General features: G+C 29.2%; 1 long non-coding RNA gene across 1 annotated transcript; it reads left to right on the top strand.

Annotated features, from left to right (window-relative positions):
* The first annotated feature begins 917 nt into the window (after positions 1-917).
* LOC114411578 lies at positions 918-2,138 on the top strand. Its single transcript, XR_003666490.1, has 2 exons — positions 918-1,349; positions 1,564-2,138. It is a non-coding gene; the product is annotated as an uncharacterized LOC114411578 (long non-coding RNA).
* The last annotated feature ends 11,107 nt before the right edge of the window (positions 2,139-13,245 follow it).

The raw sequence follows: 13,245 nt of genomic DNA, 5'->3' as shown, positions 1-13,245 counted from the left end.
TGAAACGCTCAATTGTTTATATACAGCTATTTATTATGTTTTAAGTTTCTCAGAATACTTTTAAGTACTGTTTTGCATTATGTAAGTAATAACACATCATAACGATAATTTACAATAATTTTTTTATTTTATTATAAAATAAATCAAACATAATTTATAAGAATTAGGTATATAATGTCAACACAATCCTTTGAAACAGTTATATTAAATTTTAAAAAGAATTAATACTCATTGTCGAGCCAATAAATAGGTGAAGAATATGTTCCATTTGTTGAGAATGTGCGATAGCTAAAATTTGATCTCAGAACTGACTGGGCAGTGGTAATAGTTTTTTTTTTTAATAAAAAAATTGTTAAATTAAAGTAATTTTAGCAAGACATTCTCTTGCACCCTTTTTATTACACTTTTTTACACTTGATTGGGATTTATTAATGTACAGTCTCGCGTAATTTTATGATCAGAATAAATTTTAGTCAAATCAAATAGTGCTAAAAAGAGAATGCTCTTATATTTTCTTTGAAATATGGTTATCGATTTTTTTGGAAAAAATATGAATACCTTTTTAGATTATACAAGTATGAAAGAAGATAAATTAGACATAAAGTTAATGATATTTTAGTTAGTTAATTGGTTTGAAAAAAAAAATGCCAATAGTAATGGAATGATAATCTTCAAACTGCATGTTTTAGCTGTTCATTTTGATCTTAGCCACCAAAATTTAAGATTTCCGATAAATTTTAGGCAATGATGGAAAGTGTGTTAGAGAGTATTAAACTACCATTTCTATAGTGATGCTGTCATTGCATTATTTGCTCCCAGTGCAAACTCTACCGTGCAACGGGGAGGGGGAGATAACACAAAATAAGGACTCAATTCAGCAAGATATGATGCAAACAAACTGGTGTAGGCCATCATCGAAGGAAGGGTCTATTGCAAATTGAAATTATTGTCTCTGTATATCTTTTATTGCCTGAAACATTTGACTTCTTATGATGTGACCCACGTTAGCCACTCCTTGATTTTGTTAAGATCACGTTTGGGTGGCCGGTGCTCCACCACAGACTGTAAACACATGTTATGTAATCATAGAATTCTTTTTGCTATAGATTAGCCAAAATAAAAAAGGAACATGAAACGAGTCCTCTTCCTTCAGATGAGGCAACAATACAAAATTTTCCGTTTAACAAGTTTGAACTGCAATGTTTCTTTCATGGTACATCTAAATTTCTAAACAAGTTGATGCAGAAGGCCTACTTATTTCATGAAGCTCTCTGAAGTGGGTTTCTAGAACAGGATATGTCATACTAACATTAATACTTTCCTGATGGCTCTCTTGCTGCTAAATCTGCGTGAGTGTTTGTGCTATTGTTACTAAGAGTTTAATAAACATGTATTATCAATGTAATTTTAGATTATCAATCAACTATAAATTATTTTTGTATGATTTATCATGCATAGCGGTTTCTAACTGAATCACAGTATAAAAAATATTTACAATACTATTGTTATATATATTATTTATTCTTTTCTTTTTCTAATTTACTTATTTTTCTTTTTAAATAGAATTTCAGATCACAGAATAGGAAAGGACCAGCACAACTGGTACTTGGGAGATAATAAAATTGTTGTCTTGGTAATGAATAATGATTCTTACAGCTGATTGATTGGTTGAGGTGAGATAAGGGGGACATGATTTAATTTATGTAACGAGATGGAATCTCCACAGGCAATGAACCATTATATAAAAAATGGGATTCCTGCAACTTCCTCTTTCCATGGCTGTAAACTGAGTTGATCATTTATGCCTTTCAAGTGGTTCACTTTTTGTCTGTTTGGTAGGATTTTGGATTATGAACTTTTGATTAACAAAATGTGAGAATTCAGATCCTCAAGATATGAAAAGAAAACAAAAGAGGTTGGTATGATATAAGGTTTTCTTTAAGCCAGTCATCAATAGGAAGAAATATTAGTGATACTTGTTATCATGAATTATTTGTATCAAATCAACTGTCACTGCATGTGGACTACAATGTACACACACTCAAAAGCTCCCTTCCTATGCAGACTATATTTTCCCCCTCCTATCAAGTGTTTCTATACCTTAACTATATGTGACTGTTTCGGCATTTGATGTTGAATTGTTGATATATGATGCTCTAAATATGATAATATATTAAGTCACGTCTTGTGATCTATTATACCCGAGACAAATCTTGTTAAACATGCATTTACCAATGAATTTAATAATTATCTTGTTTAATCACCTGTTCTATCATTATGTCAAGCTAGCTATACTCTATAGGTTATTAAAAATAGAGGAGGAAGTGGAGGCATGTCTTTCTCGCACTTCTTTTTGAAATACTATGTTTGATGCTTTAGTTGCCTTGCTCTATCTCACATTTTATTATTTATGTCAAACATCAGCAATTTTTAAATTTAAGAAAAAATTATTAGTTCCACTTGTAACTCAAAGTTTCCACTCTTCCCGTTATTGGTATATTATATAGATAGAATTTTAGTGTGATTAGTAGGCTAGGAGCCATAGCTTGTTATTTGCTTCCATGCAATGTCAATTGTTTCCAAAGTCAAATTAGCACTTGCTAGAATTTCTTCATACGTTCAAGTGACTACTCAAGTCGTCTCCAAGTCTTCCATTACAGAATGCTCAAAGTCTTCTAAAGTCACATCAGTATGTCATTCAATGCTTTTCAAATATTCTTAGGGAGAAGACCCCAGAAAAACATGAATAATTGCTACACGTTTCCTTTAGTAAAAAAAATGGCTTCCTTTTCTTAGAAAATAATGGTGTGGGTGTTACTTCACAATTGTGTTGTAGAATTGAAATAATACCAAAATTGGTTCAAGTTGGCTCTGTGATGAACTAAGGGGATATGGGAATATTTAACTTTTGATACATTGATCACGTTTGACATTTTCTCAAAGGATCACTAATAAAGTTGTTTTTGTGCTATATAACTCGTACAACTTTCTATATACACTTCAAAAAATTGACCGATCTTGCTGTTATATTTCATGATTTTCGACTCAATTTATACAATCTTGGTGTTATGTATCATTTTCATGGTTACTTCATTAAAATTTTATTTAGTGTGGATAGGAATTCTGTTAGCTGTCATCTGCCTCTATACATTTTGAAATTTAACTCATACAACTCTCTAACATGCTTAACATATTGTATCAATAATATAGTGAACGTGCAACTGATATTTCATCTAGTGTTACTAAAGTTTCTTGTTTTACTATTTTAACAGTGGCTAATAATTTACATATATAGAGGGTTAATTTTATCTACATTCACTTCTCCAACTATCTGCTCTGAATATCATGTTTCAAATTTTACAAAATGCCTATTCACGGTGAATCATGATCACGTCAATCAGATATAACAGTGTCTCAAAGTAAATGTCATTTCAATCCATCAGCAAGATGACCTTTTCCATTGTTCTATATTGATCATTAATAAGATTCAATAAACCCAATAATACAATGGCTAAATCAAACTTGTCATGTTCAATTTCAAGACTTTCGGAGGGTTTTTTAACGGTTGAGAAAGAAAGAAAAAAGAAACTATCAGCTCGTGTGATGTACTCTTCTCCAAGTTCACAGCCCATTTAACAAGAAGTTCGTTATCAGGAGAATCCTCTCTTAAAGATAATACAGTAAATTTAAAATGTATAATCTAATGACCCAACCAAATCTAACTCAACTTTATCAATTTGTATTAGATACGATTAACTAAGAAGAAAATGTCAAAACTGACCTGATTTAATTCAATGTCGATTGATTATGTATTGCATCAGGTAATTTAATTTATTTTTTTCATATTTTTTCTTAGACCCCTAATTTTATTTCACTTTTTCATAGACTCCAATTTCATTTCATTTTTTTTTCAGACCCGACCTGTGTGCTGCCTACATCCTTTGTATGTAAAATAGTTATGATTCAATTGATGTCTTGTGTCTATGCGTCCGAAACTAATTGGCTTTGGCAGAAAGTCTTTTTAGCACTAAAAGCTCTCTTTTCGGCAGAACCGGTGTTAGTGGATACGATCAGCTTCAATGTGGCTAACATTCTGTTCTTGTACGGTATCACGTACACTGGTACGGCACTACCCAATTAATAAAGCAAAATTAATGAAATTAAACCAAAGTTAAAAGAGAATTTTCGAACAAAATCCAGTCATTCACGAATCACTAAATATTCCAAGATATAGATTTTTCTTCCTAGCTACCCTACCTATATCTTACTACTCCACCGTCCATCCAAATTAATCAAAGATAACCAAACTTAATTATATTAGCACGTTTAGATTGAGGACCTTGTTACTAAAGGATGCTTGTCTACTTAGGATGCTGATTAGTGATGAGACAGAAATGTGAGATTTCCCTTGGTAAAGAGCAATGTATTTCCCTCTTGTCACATTCTTCACTTCCTCAAGTTCACAGTATTGATAATTAATCTCCCAGCTGGCAGGCATATCATCATGATTGCACATAATTTACTGTTGTTGAAAAAAAAAAGCTTATGGGTCCAGTGTTAGTCTGTTACAGCAGCACTATGAAATACCAATGTCCTGATTTTATTTATGCATGCTACAATATTACTATATAAGGGTGGTGAATGGCGGTGATTAATAAGGTTCAAATTAAATCATAGTACATGAAGTGAGATGCACGCAGGGCCAATAATTCAGGGGCCCTTAGCTAGTTGGAATACATTACAATCTGCAGGCTTTTTGAATTATATCCCACAATTCAGCTGTGCTAGGTGACAAGATTAAGGACGTTGATATGATATGACTCCCTCCTCTAGTAAAAGGGTGAATAGGATTTCCATTTAGCAGAAATAAGACCTGACTTAGGGTAGTGGTGTGCTTGGATTGCACTGACAATATTGTGTAACTTGCAATCTTCCTTGTGCCCACGCGATGAAATACAAAGACCTATATGGTCATCAAGTAATTATTTCAGAATGGAAAGAGGAGGTTTGGTTGCAGCTCCTAAAAGTGATGTGGGGTGGTTAAATATATACAGGCTTAATTAAATTTTGAATCCCTATTTGTCTTTCTTCTAGTCTTGATGGCCCTCTTTACTGATTTTTTCAACACTATAGTGCTAACGTTAGATCATTGCCAAGATGGTTGCTCCAAATTACCAAAAGCAAATACCAAAGACTTTAGTAAACTTTTAATTTTTAAGTATTTGATCCTTGTCCCTGTATGTACTGACCCGTGACCAGTAACCATGCAATGCATGGTTTCATATAGTTTTGCCTAAAGGTTTTACAGTAATGGATGTTGGTCTTGAATTAGCATAGCCTTTATGGATTTCATAGACTCACACACCTATTTAAGGAGTGTTTGGGTGAAAGTTGAATTGATTTCGCTTAAAATTGATTTTTCTGAAGTTTTTTTTTTTTGAACGGCAAATCAAATCTGATATTTTTGAAGTAATTTATATTTAAATGCTCAAGTTAGTTAGTAGTATAATACTATTAGCATATTTCTGAAGTAATTTATATTTGAATATTTTTATACTAAAAAAAAGTAAATTTACATTTAACGTAAAAATGAATATGATTTTTTTTACCGCAACGCTACATTAAATATACACTATAATTTTTTTAAAGCAACATTACTTAACTTAAAATTAATTTTAAAATCATAATTAATTCTTTGCTTCTTCAACGGGTGACCAAAGGTATAAAAATTTATGTAAATTAGTAAATTACTTTAGCTAGCTAGTATTTCAACATGAATCCAATATGCCTCTCTCCTCACGTTCTTTTCTTCACTGCGGTTCAACACTTCTCTGCATTATAGCTGCTACACAGGCTTTTTATTTTTGTACTCCATCCATGCGCAATCTAACCACTACTCCATACACGTGAAAGAAGACACAACTTTGCATGATAGGACTTTTTCACTTTTGCATATTAATAACATTCTTATAACAGCACCTATTCTTAAGATTTTATACTGACAATATTTTTGATTCACAAAACCCCTCCCCCCTGTTTGAAAAGACAAACCAAAGACCCATACGAATGATGAAAAGTTAAGATGTGATCTCTGATTGACGTGGAAAGAAGATGGTTCACTTTACTTACCTTAATCTAATAACTATTTACCAAAAGAAAAACTTAAAAGTAAGCTTGATTACCATTGCATTTTTGCAGCTATAGTTGTAACTAATTATAAATTTTGATCATAGAGGTAATATATTCAAGCCCAATCACATGCACACACACATATATATGATTTTTTTTTATAAAAATTGTTTTTACGTATTTCGGTAAGGAGAATCTTTGGCAAGCAACTGAAATTGTGGGGCCTGGTTTCCCTGATCTAGTGCATCAGATGTGCAGACTGTGGTATTGTTCATACAGGAATATGATTGTCCATTTAGGACTATAAAATTAAGAAAAGTAGGTTGGGACTCCACTTGTGTTATATCAAATCCTTGATGGGGTCAAGGGAGTGTTATTTTGAAGATTCATGCTGTCTTGTACCCTTTACTAGAAAGTCTCTGGTTCGATTATGACAACCTGATATGCTTGAGTTAAACTTTGTTCAAGTACCTGTTTGGGAGCTGTAAATTTTTTTACGCTTTTTAAGTTTTCATTATTTGGTGTTGTCCTTGCCCGTTCTTTTTGGCTGGATTTTGGCTTTTTTTTTTTTTACTGATAAAAAACAAAACAAAACTTGAAATTTTTATAGAATATCCAACTGCAAGAGATAGGTAAAAGGGTGTCAGTCAATTATTACTCTACTATTGTTTTTGAGGAACAAAATTATTACTCTACTATCATTTGCTCTTGTCTCAAAAAAGATTTAATTCGTCAGTATTTTTTTTATTAAAGAAAAATAATAGATGATATAAATTAATGCATTTTCAACTGATAAAAAAAATAATGTATTTTCATCAAAAAAATATTTGGAATAGTCTGCAAAATTTATTGATAAATAGATGATAATGAGATGCAAAAGTTAAAACACATCGATCGATCTGTCCCAGCATTAGTAGTTCGTACGATGCTTGGGTAGCATGGGAGATTAGATAGATACTACTTTGTAGATTCGAACAAGGCCTAACATGGAAATTAACCATCGGCAAATAGGGCTAAAATTATATATAATCAATGAGGATTAGCAATTACACAGTTCATTATTCTAATATTCCACACACAAATTGGATACGATGGCATTGAGTACTGAGGAAAAAGATTAGAATCCTCATAAGTACGAGTTAAAAAGCTGAAGCTTATCTTATTATCCAGTTAGCACTGTGGCTTGACTGTAGGGAAAATGCATGACAAATTGGACCCCACAAATTGACACAGCCATCGAACATGGGATTGTGATTGGGATATAGTTGGGCTTGGCCTAACTAACCCACAACCAGAAAGCCTCTTCTTACTAACACTATCGAATGTAAGGATAGTGGAGTGCCATCATAGTTTGATTAGAGAAGGGAAAGAAAGTGAGAGAAATCCAAGCACTGGTCTAGCCCGAAACGATTACAATGTTGTTAGCACTGCTGTTCTTGGGACCCATCAACTACAAGAAAGAATTTTCATTTTTCAATAACAGGACCCATCGAGGAATATGAATTCTTTCTTTAAGTCTCTTCCAAATTGTTTTGTTAACGGTCCTATTCAACTCACTTTTCATTCATTAGCTTCATGCCTTTTTGTTTTTCTAGTAAAGAGTAAGGTAGTTTAATAAAAAAAATAATTTTGAAACGTAAAAAAATGTTTCCATTTCAATAATTTACTTTCATTTTTAATGAGTTTAACCATCATTTTATATTGTGGTTGCAGCATGAAATTATATGTTTGTAATGAATACATACGAGTTTAGTCAAGTCAACCTTTCACATCTTAAACACTACGTTATTATTTTAAACTAGGCTGGATGTCCATTCTGCTTAATAGAGTGCCTCAACACAAAGGGTAAACTAACCCATTACATTAGGAGTTGACTGAAGTTAACATTATCATTAGACACATGAGATCACACCTTGATCTAAAGTAAAACGCTAGTGTCTTACTCTATAATAGGATAATATTGTCCTTTAGAAACTTGGGTCTTGTCCTAGGAATCTAGCTCATTTAACATGTGTAGTGGTAGGTATACTTTTATTACAGATCGGTACCGTTACTATTGTAAAATCAATGTTGACTTAGGCATCAAGGTGCCTTTTGTAGAATACTTAATTCTTGTTTTTGATATCTTTGTCACGTTGGAGAGAAGAGAATAATAATTCGAACACTTTAAATCTCAATCAGCAATATACCTACTTCGATCAAAGTTATATCAAAGTTCAATCAAATCTATATTTCCACCTTAGACAGTATATTACTAATCTAATTGGGGCTAAAAGCCTAATCCACCTAGTAAGGTTGCCATAATACACTTAGACTCATAAGAGTGCACCTATACCAAAGAGTTTAAAATGATAATGTCTTACTCCAAAGTGGGTTAACATGGTTCTTTAGATACCTTGAGCCTTGTTCTAGAGAATTCAACTTAATCAACCTTTACAATTTTAAGTACACATTTATTACACATGGTTACTCTGCTAAAATTATTGACAACTAAATCTTCAAAATATATTTTTGCAGGTATTTAACTTTTTTCTACAACAATCGCATAAGAGAAGAGAGTTGATATACTTGAAACCTCGATAAATTAAATAAATACCTTAACCAAAATTTGATCAAGTCAATATTACACGTTTAGGAATTACAATGGGATAAGTCAGATATGAGTAGTAGTTACCCGCCACCTGTTACCAATGCAAGTACCCATTAAGTGAATACCCGCAATTTTATTTTATTTTTATATATTTGGGGGTATACGTGAATATTTAAAAAATAAAAAAGCTTTAAAACATCTTTTTAAAAAAATATTATGATTTTTATTTATTCTAACATTTTCTTTTAAAAAACTAATTTTATTATTTCCAACAAAAAAAGCACTCAAATATTCTTCACAATTAGAAATATCCATGCATAATTCTTTACAAAAATGAATAAATAAAAAATTTATTTTGTAAGCTTCAAGCAAAATTACTCTATAGAGTAAAAAAAATCAAATAAAAATACACTAAAATATAAACCCAACAAAAAATTATATTCAAAAAATAAGTACAACTAAAAAATACATATTAAAATATTTTAATATTATTGAGTAATGGGAATCCGCAGGTAGGTAAGACAAAAACTTTCACACCCCTCCCCACTAATTATGTACGGGTGTGAAATTTTTTGCCATTCCTATATACACGGCAGCACTATAATTTTCCAAAGAATGAGTGTTTTTTTTTATATATAATTTAAGTTATACCCAACACGCTACTGATCATTCAAGAACTTGATAATTGTTATGTTAGTTATATATATATATATATATATATATATATATATATATATATATATATATATATATATATATATATATATATATATTCTTTTTTAAAAAATTACTTGTTAGATGTTTGAGATTTTGTCTTCTTTTGAAGTTATTAAATTATACTAATTTTAAGATACATTAAATATTTTAACTATAGTACAAATTCTTTAAATTAATACTCGATAAATTAATAAATTCTTTAAAATAATAAATTTGTCTGATTCCGATTTGAGTTAATGTAAAAAATTGAAAAACTCGATAAAATAATAAAATAATAATTTTTCGTGAGATTTCTTTATAATTTTCGATCTCAAGAAAATCATAAATTAATAATTCATAGAAATTGAAGAAAATATATTACACTCTATTGAAATATAATTTTATAGTTGTGTGTTTTTTTTTAAAGTTCAAGTCTATTTAGAGTTAATCTCTAACTTTTCTTATTGCATCTAATAGCTCATGTATTGTATCATAAAGTTGTAAAAAGTGTTTGACGCCATATGTACAGTATAATTACTTAAAAACTCTTTAAATTAATAATTATTAATTTATCGATAAATTAATAACTTTTTAAATTAATAAATTTATCTGATCTTCAAATTATTAATTTATAGAGTTTTAACGGTAGTTTTGAGTTAAAAAAATCTGAGCATTGCATTATGTTTATAACGTATAAATACTTGTCAACAATAGTTTTACAAAAGAATATTTGTTAGTGTAAGATTATTTATTTAACATCCGAGGTCCCTGAATTTCGACGCGCGATTCTGTAACCGTTAAATTATTCTTTTTAATATTAAGTGCTTAATCAAAAAATTATTTAAAATCATAAACTTCTAATTAATTCAAATAACAAGAAATCCAAATAGATTTTGTTTGTTTGTTTGTTTGCATAACTATGATTCGTGCGAAAAATAGTACTTAAGCGGAGGCTCGTTATCGGAGAGTTAAGAGACAGCATTCACTCCATTACCTTGTGACCAACTGTATAGCCTACCGTTAAAATATGTACACATGAATTTATTTAGATGAATTAAGGTATTTTTGGTTCAGGTCAATGACTAATTTTTTGAGATACTCATATATAAGAGATTTATTTTTTCTAATATATATTTTTCTATTTGTGTGGATCAGAAATTAAATCCATGATCACCCACGCTGAAATATTAGTAAGGGTTGAATTCTTTAGGATATACTTTGAAAAATGTTTTATTGAAAAGAATGAAATTATTTTAATATTCTTTATACCTTAAAAAAATAGACTTACGTTATGGTGCATAAAGAAAAAAAGAGGATATATGTAGGTAGGTCAAAATAAACAACTTCTTATGTACGTGCTCCTTGACTTTTCAACAATTAATAACTGTTGTCATAAGATGGTTAATTATAGGTATTATTACTTTCTATTTGTTTAACCCATTTAACAATATTAAATATTAAAACTTAAAATATATACTTAAGGAAAACAATAATTATACGTTACCAAACAAATAAAATGATCTCATTCTTCTCCCAAATTAAAGTGTACTATCGATTTTAGTCGGTTCATTCGATTCTTGACCAATTTTATCGGTTCAGAAATGGTTATTAGCTAAAGCTGTTTTGAGGATTATTAGGATCATATGACAAGCTGGTTTACGGTTGAATTAGCCAATTCGATCCAGTTTTAATAATCATGTTATATATGTAATAATTGACTTATAATTTAAACTAAGCATAAATAATTAGAGAAAAAAAATTATATATGGATAGTGTAAGATAATTTTAATTAAATTATCATTTAATCATAAATTATTGTTTAAATTATTTTAAGATAATTATTTTAAAAGTTAATAAATTTATTATATATAATAGATTGTGATTTTATGACTTTGTGAATTTGTAACCCTTTTTCTCAATAATTATATGATCGAAAGTTATAACTTTTATATTGTTAAAATAAAAACTATTTTATTGTTAAAATAAAAATGATTGCAGGTTAAAAAATGATTGCATATAGAGTACCGTTCACTTCTCACACCAACCCATATTTTTCGCACGATTTCCTTTGGGTACCTATATTATTCTTTTCATTAAGTGTTTGTTTGGTTGTGGGAAAACTAGTGTGAATCTTACATTTTTTTTTTACTTTAATTTAAATATTTTTATAATTATTTTTTATTTTTTTTCTCTTTTATATAACCAAACTCACCTAAAGACTCCATCTTACAATTCTTTTGTTTTTTTTTTTTTTTTTTTGGTAATAACATGCTGAAAGAAAAGAAAGAGCAGCCGCCAAAGGAGAAGGGAAGCAGCCCCTGTATTCGCAAGCACGTCCGGAATGTATATTGAGAAAATGATAAAAGAATCTCTAATCAATAGTATGTTTTTTAAGTTTAATATTATTAATTAAAAAAATATCCTTAATATGAATAATAAGATAGTTATTATAAAAATTAATAATTTTAATATATATAATTACCATTAAAAATAAGAGTATAATTTTTTATATTGTAAATATATATATATATATATATATATATATTATTTTTTAAAGACATTAGTTTTAAAAAAATCCTTGTCCTATTTAAATAATATATTGAATAATTAAAATTTTAAAAATAAACTAATAGTGAACATTGCACAATTTATTGGGGTTTATAATATTAAACTTTTGTTGAAAAAAGGTTAGCAAAGCTAATCTTTATCCTCGATAGGACCAATAAATGATATCAAGTTATAGGAACGAATAACTTTTGAATTCCATATTAATCAATTTTCTTACTCTTTAGTGACTTTGCTACTGTGAATTATTCAAAAAGATAAATAAACAACCAAGAATAAAAAATATAGGATGGCGGAGAGATGAGAGATCACATAGACGTGGTGAAACACATTCAGTACAAAATTTTGGTGAATATTTATAAATTTGATTTTAAATTAAATTAATCTTGGTCAAATTTAACTTTAAAGTGATGTAATTTCTTTTGAATATTTTTATTTTAAAAGTAAGTTAACAGGAAAAATTTAGTTTAACATGACATAGATTTTCTTATCCAACTTGAGAGCTACTTAGTGTGCGTTAGGGAGCGCGTCGATTAGGAACATCTCTCCCTAAAATCATGTCAATTGGACTATTTTACTCAGAAGCAATAATTTATCGATTTTGTGAAACGTGGAGAGAGAAACTATATATATGTTTCGAAATTGTATTCAAACACACATTTATTAAATTTATTTTAACTCAAAATTAATTCTAAACTTACACTGTGTTTGAAATAAGTGAAAGCTGTAAGATAAAAGTAGAAGGACAATGAAATGAGATGAAAGTTAAAACAACTCATCATTCATTTTGTAAAAAAATAAAAATACAGCACAATCATTTAACCTTTTACGTAATCATATTTCTAGGTTTTTTCCTTCAAAAACATGAATATTTTATTATAACTTTTTTTTTCTTCCTATGCTTTTATACTTTATTATTACTAGTATTAAGCAATTTTTTAGCTTTGAAGGCTAAGTAGTGAGAGTAATATTACGCCTACAAGATCCATAATGATAATAGGAATTGCAAATAATTAATTAATGACAAGAACAAAACTCATAAACCTGGTCATGAACTTAATTAGTTAATTGTATGATAATAAATTCGATTCTTTTTCTCTCATTTTTGTTTTTCTCGTTTACTATTGTTTTTTCCCTGCAGATGTCTTTTTTTATTTTTTTTTCTTTTTTAGTTGTCACTTTTGTTGTATTTGGTATTCGTTAATTTTCTCTTTGTTGGCCTCTCCAATGCCATCATCTTCAAACTTTTGTTTTTCTTTTCTTCA

The sequence above is a fragment of the Glycine soja genome, chromosome 5, assembly GCF_004193775.1.
Source record: "Glycine soja cultivar W05 chromosome 5, ASM419377v2, whole genome shotgun sequence".
NCBI classification, from domain to species: Eukaryota; Viridiplantae; Streptophyta; class Magnoliopsida; order Fabales; family Fabaceae; genus Glycine; species Glycine soja.
Note: the sequence above shows the minus strand (reverse complement) of the source record. Positions and strands in the feature narration are given on the sequence as shown.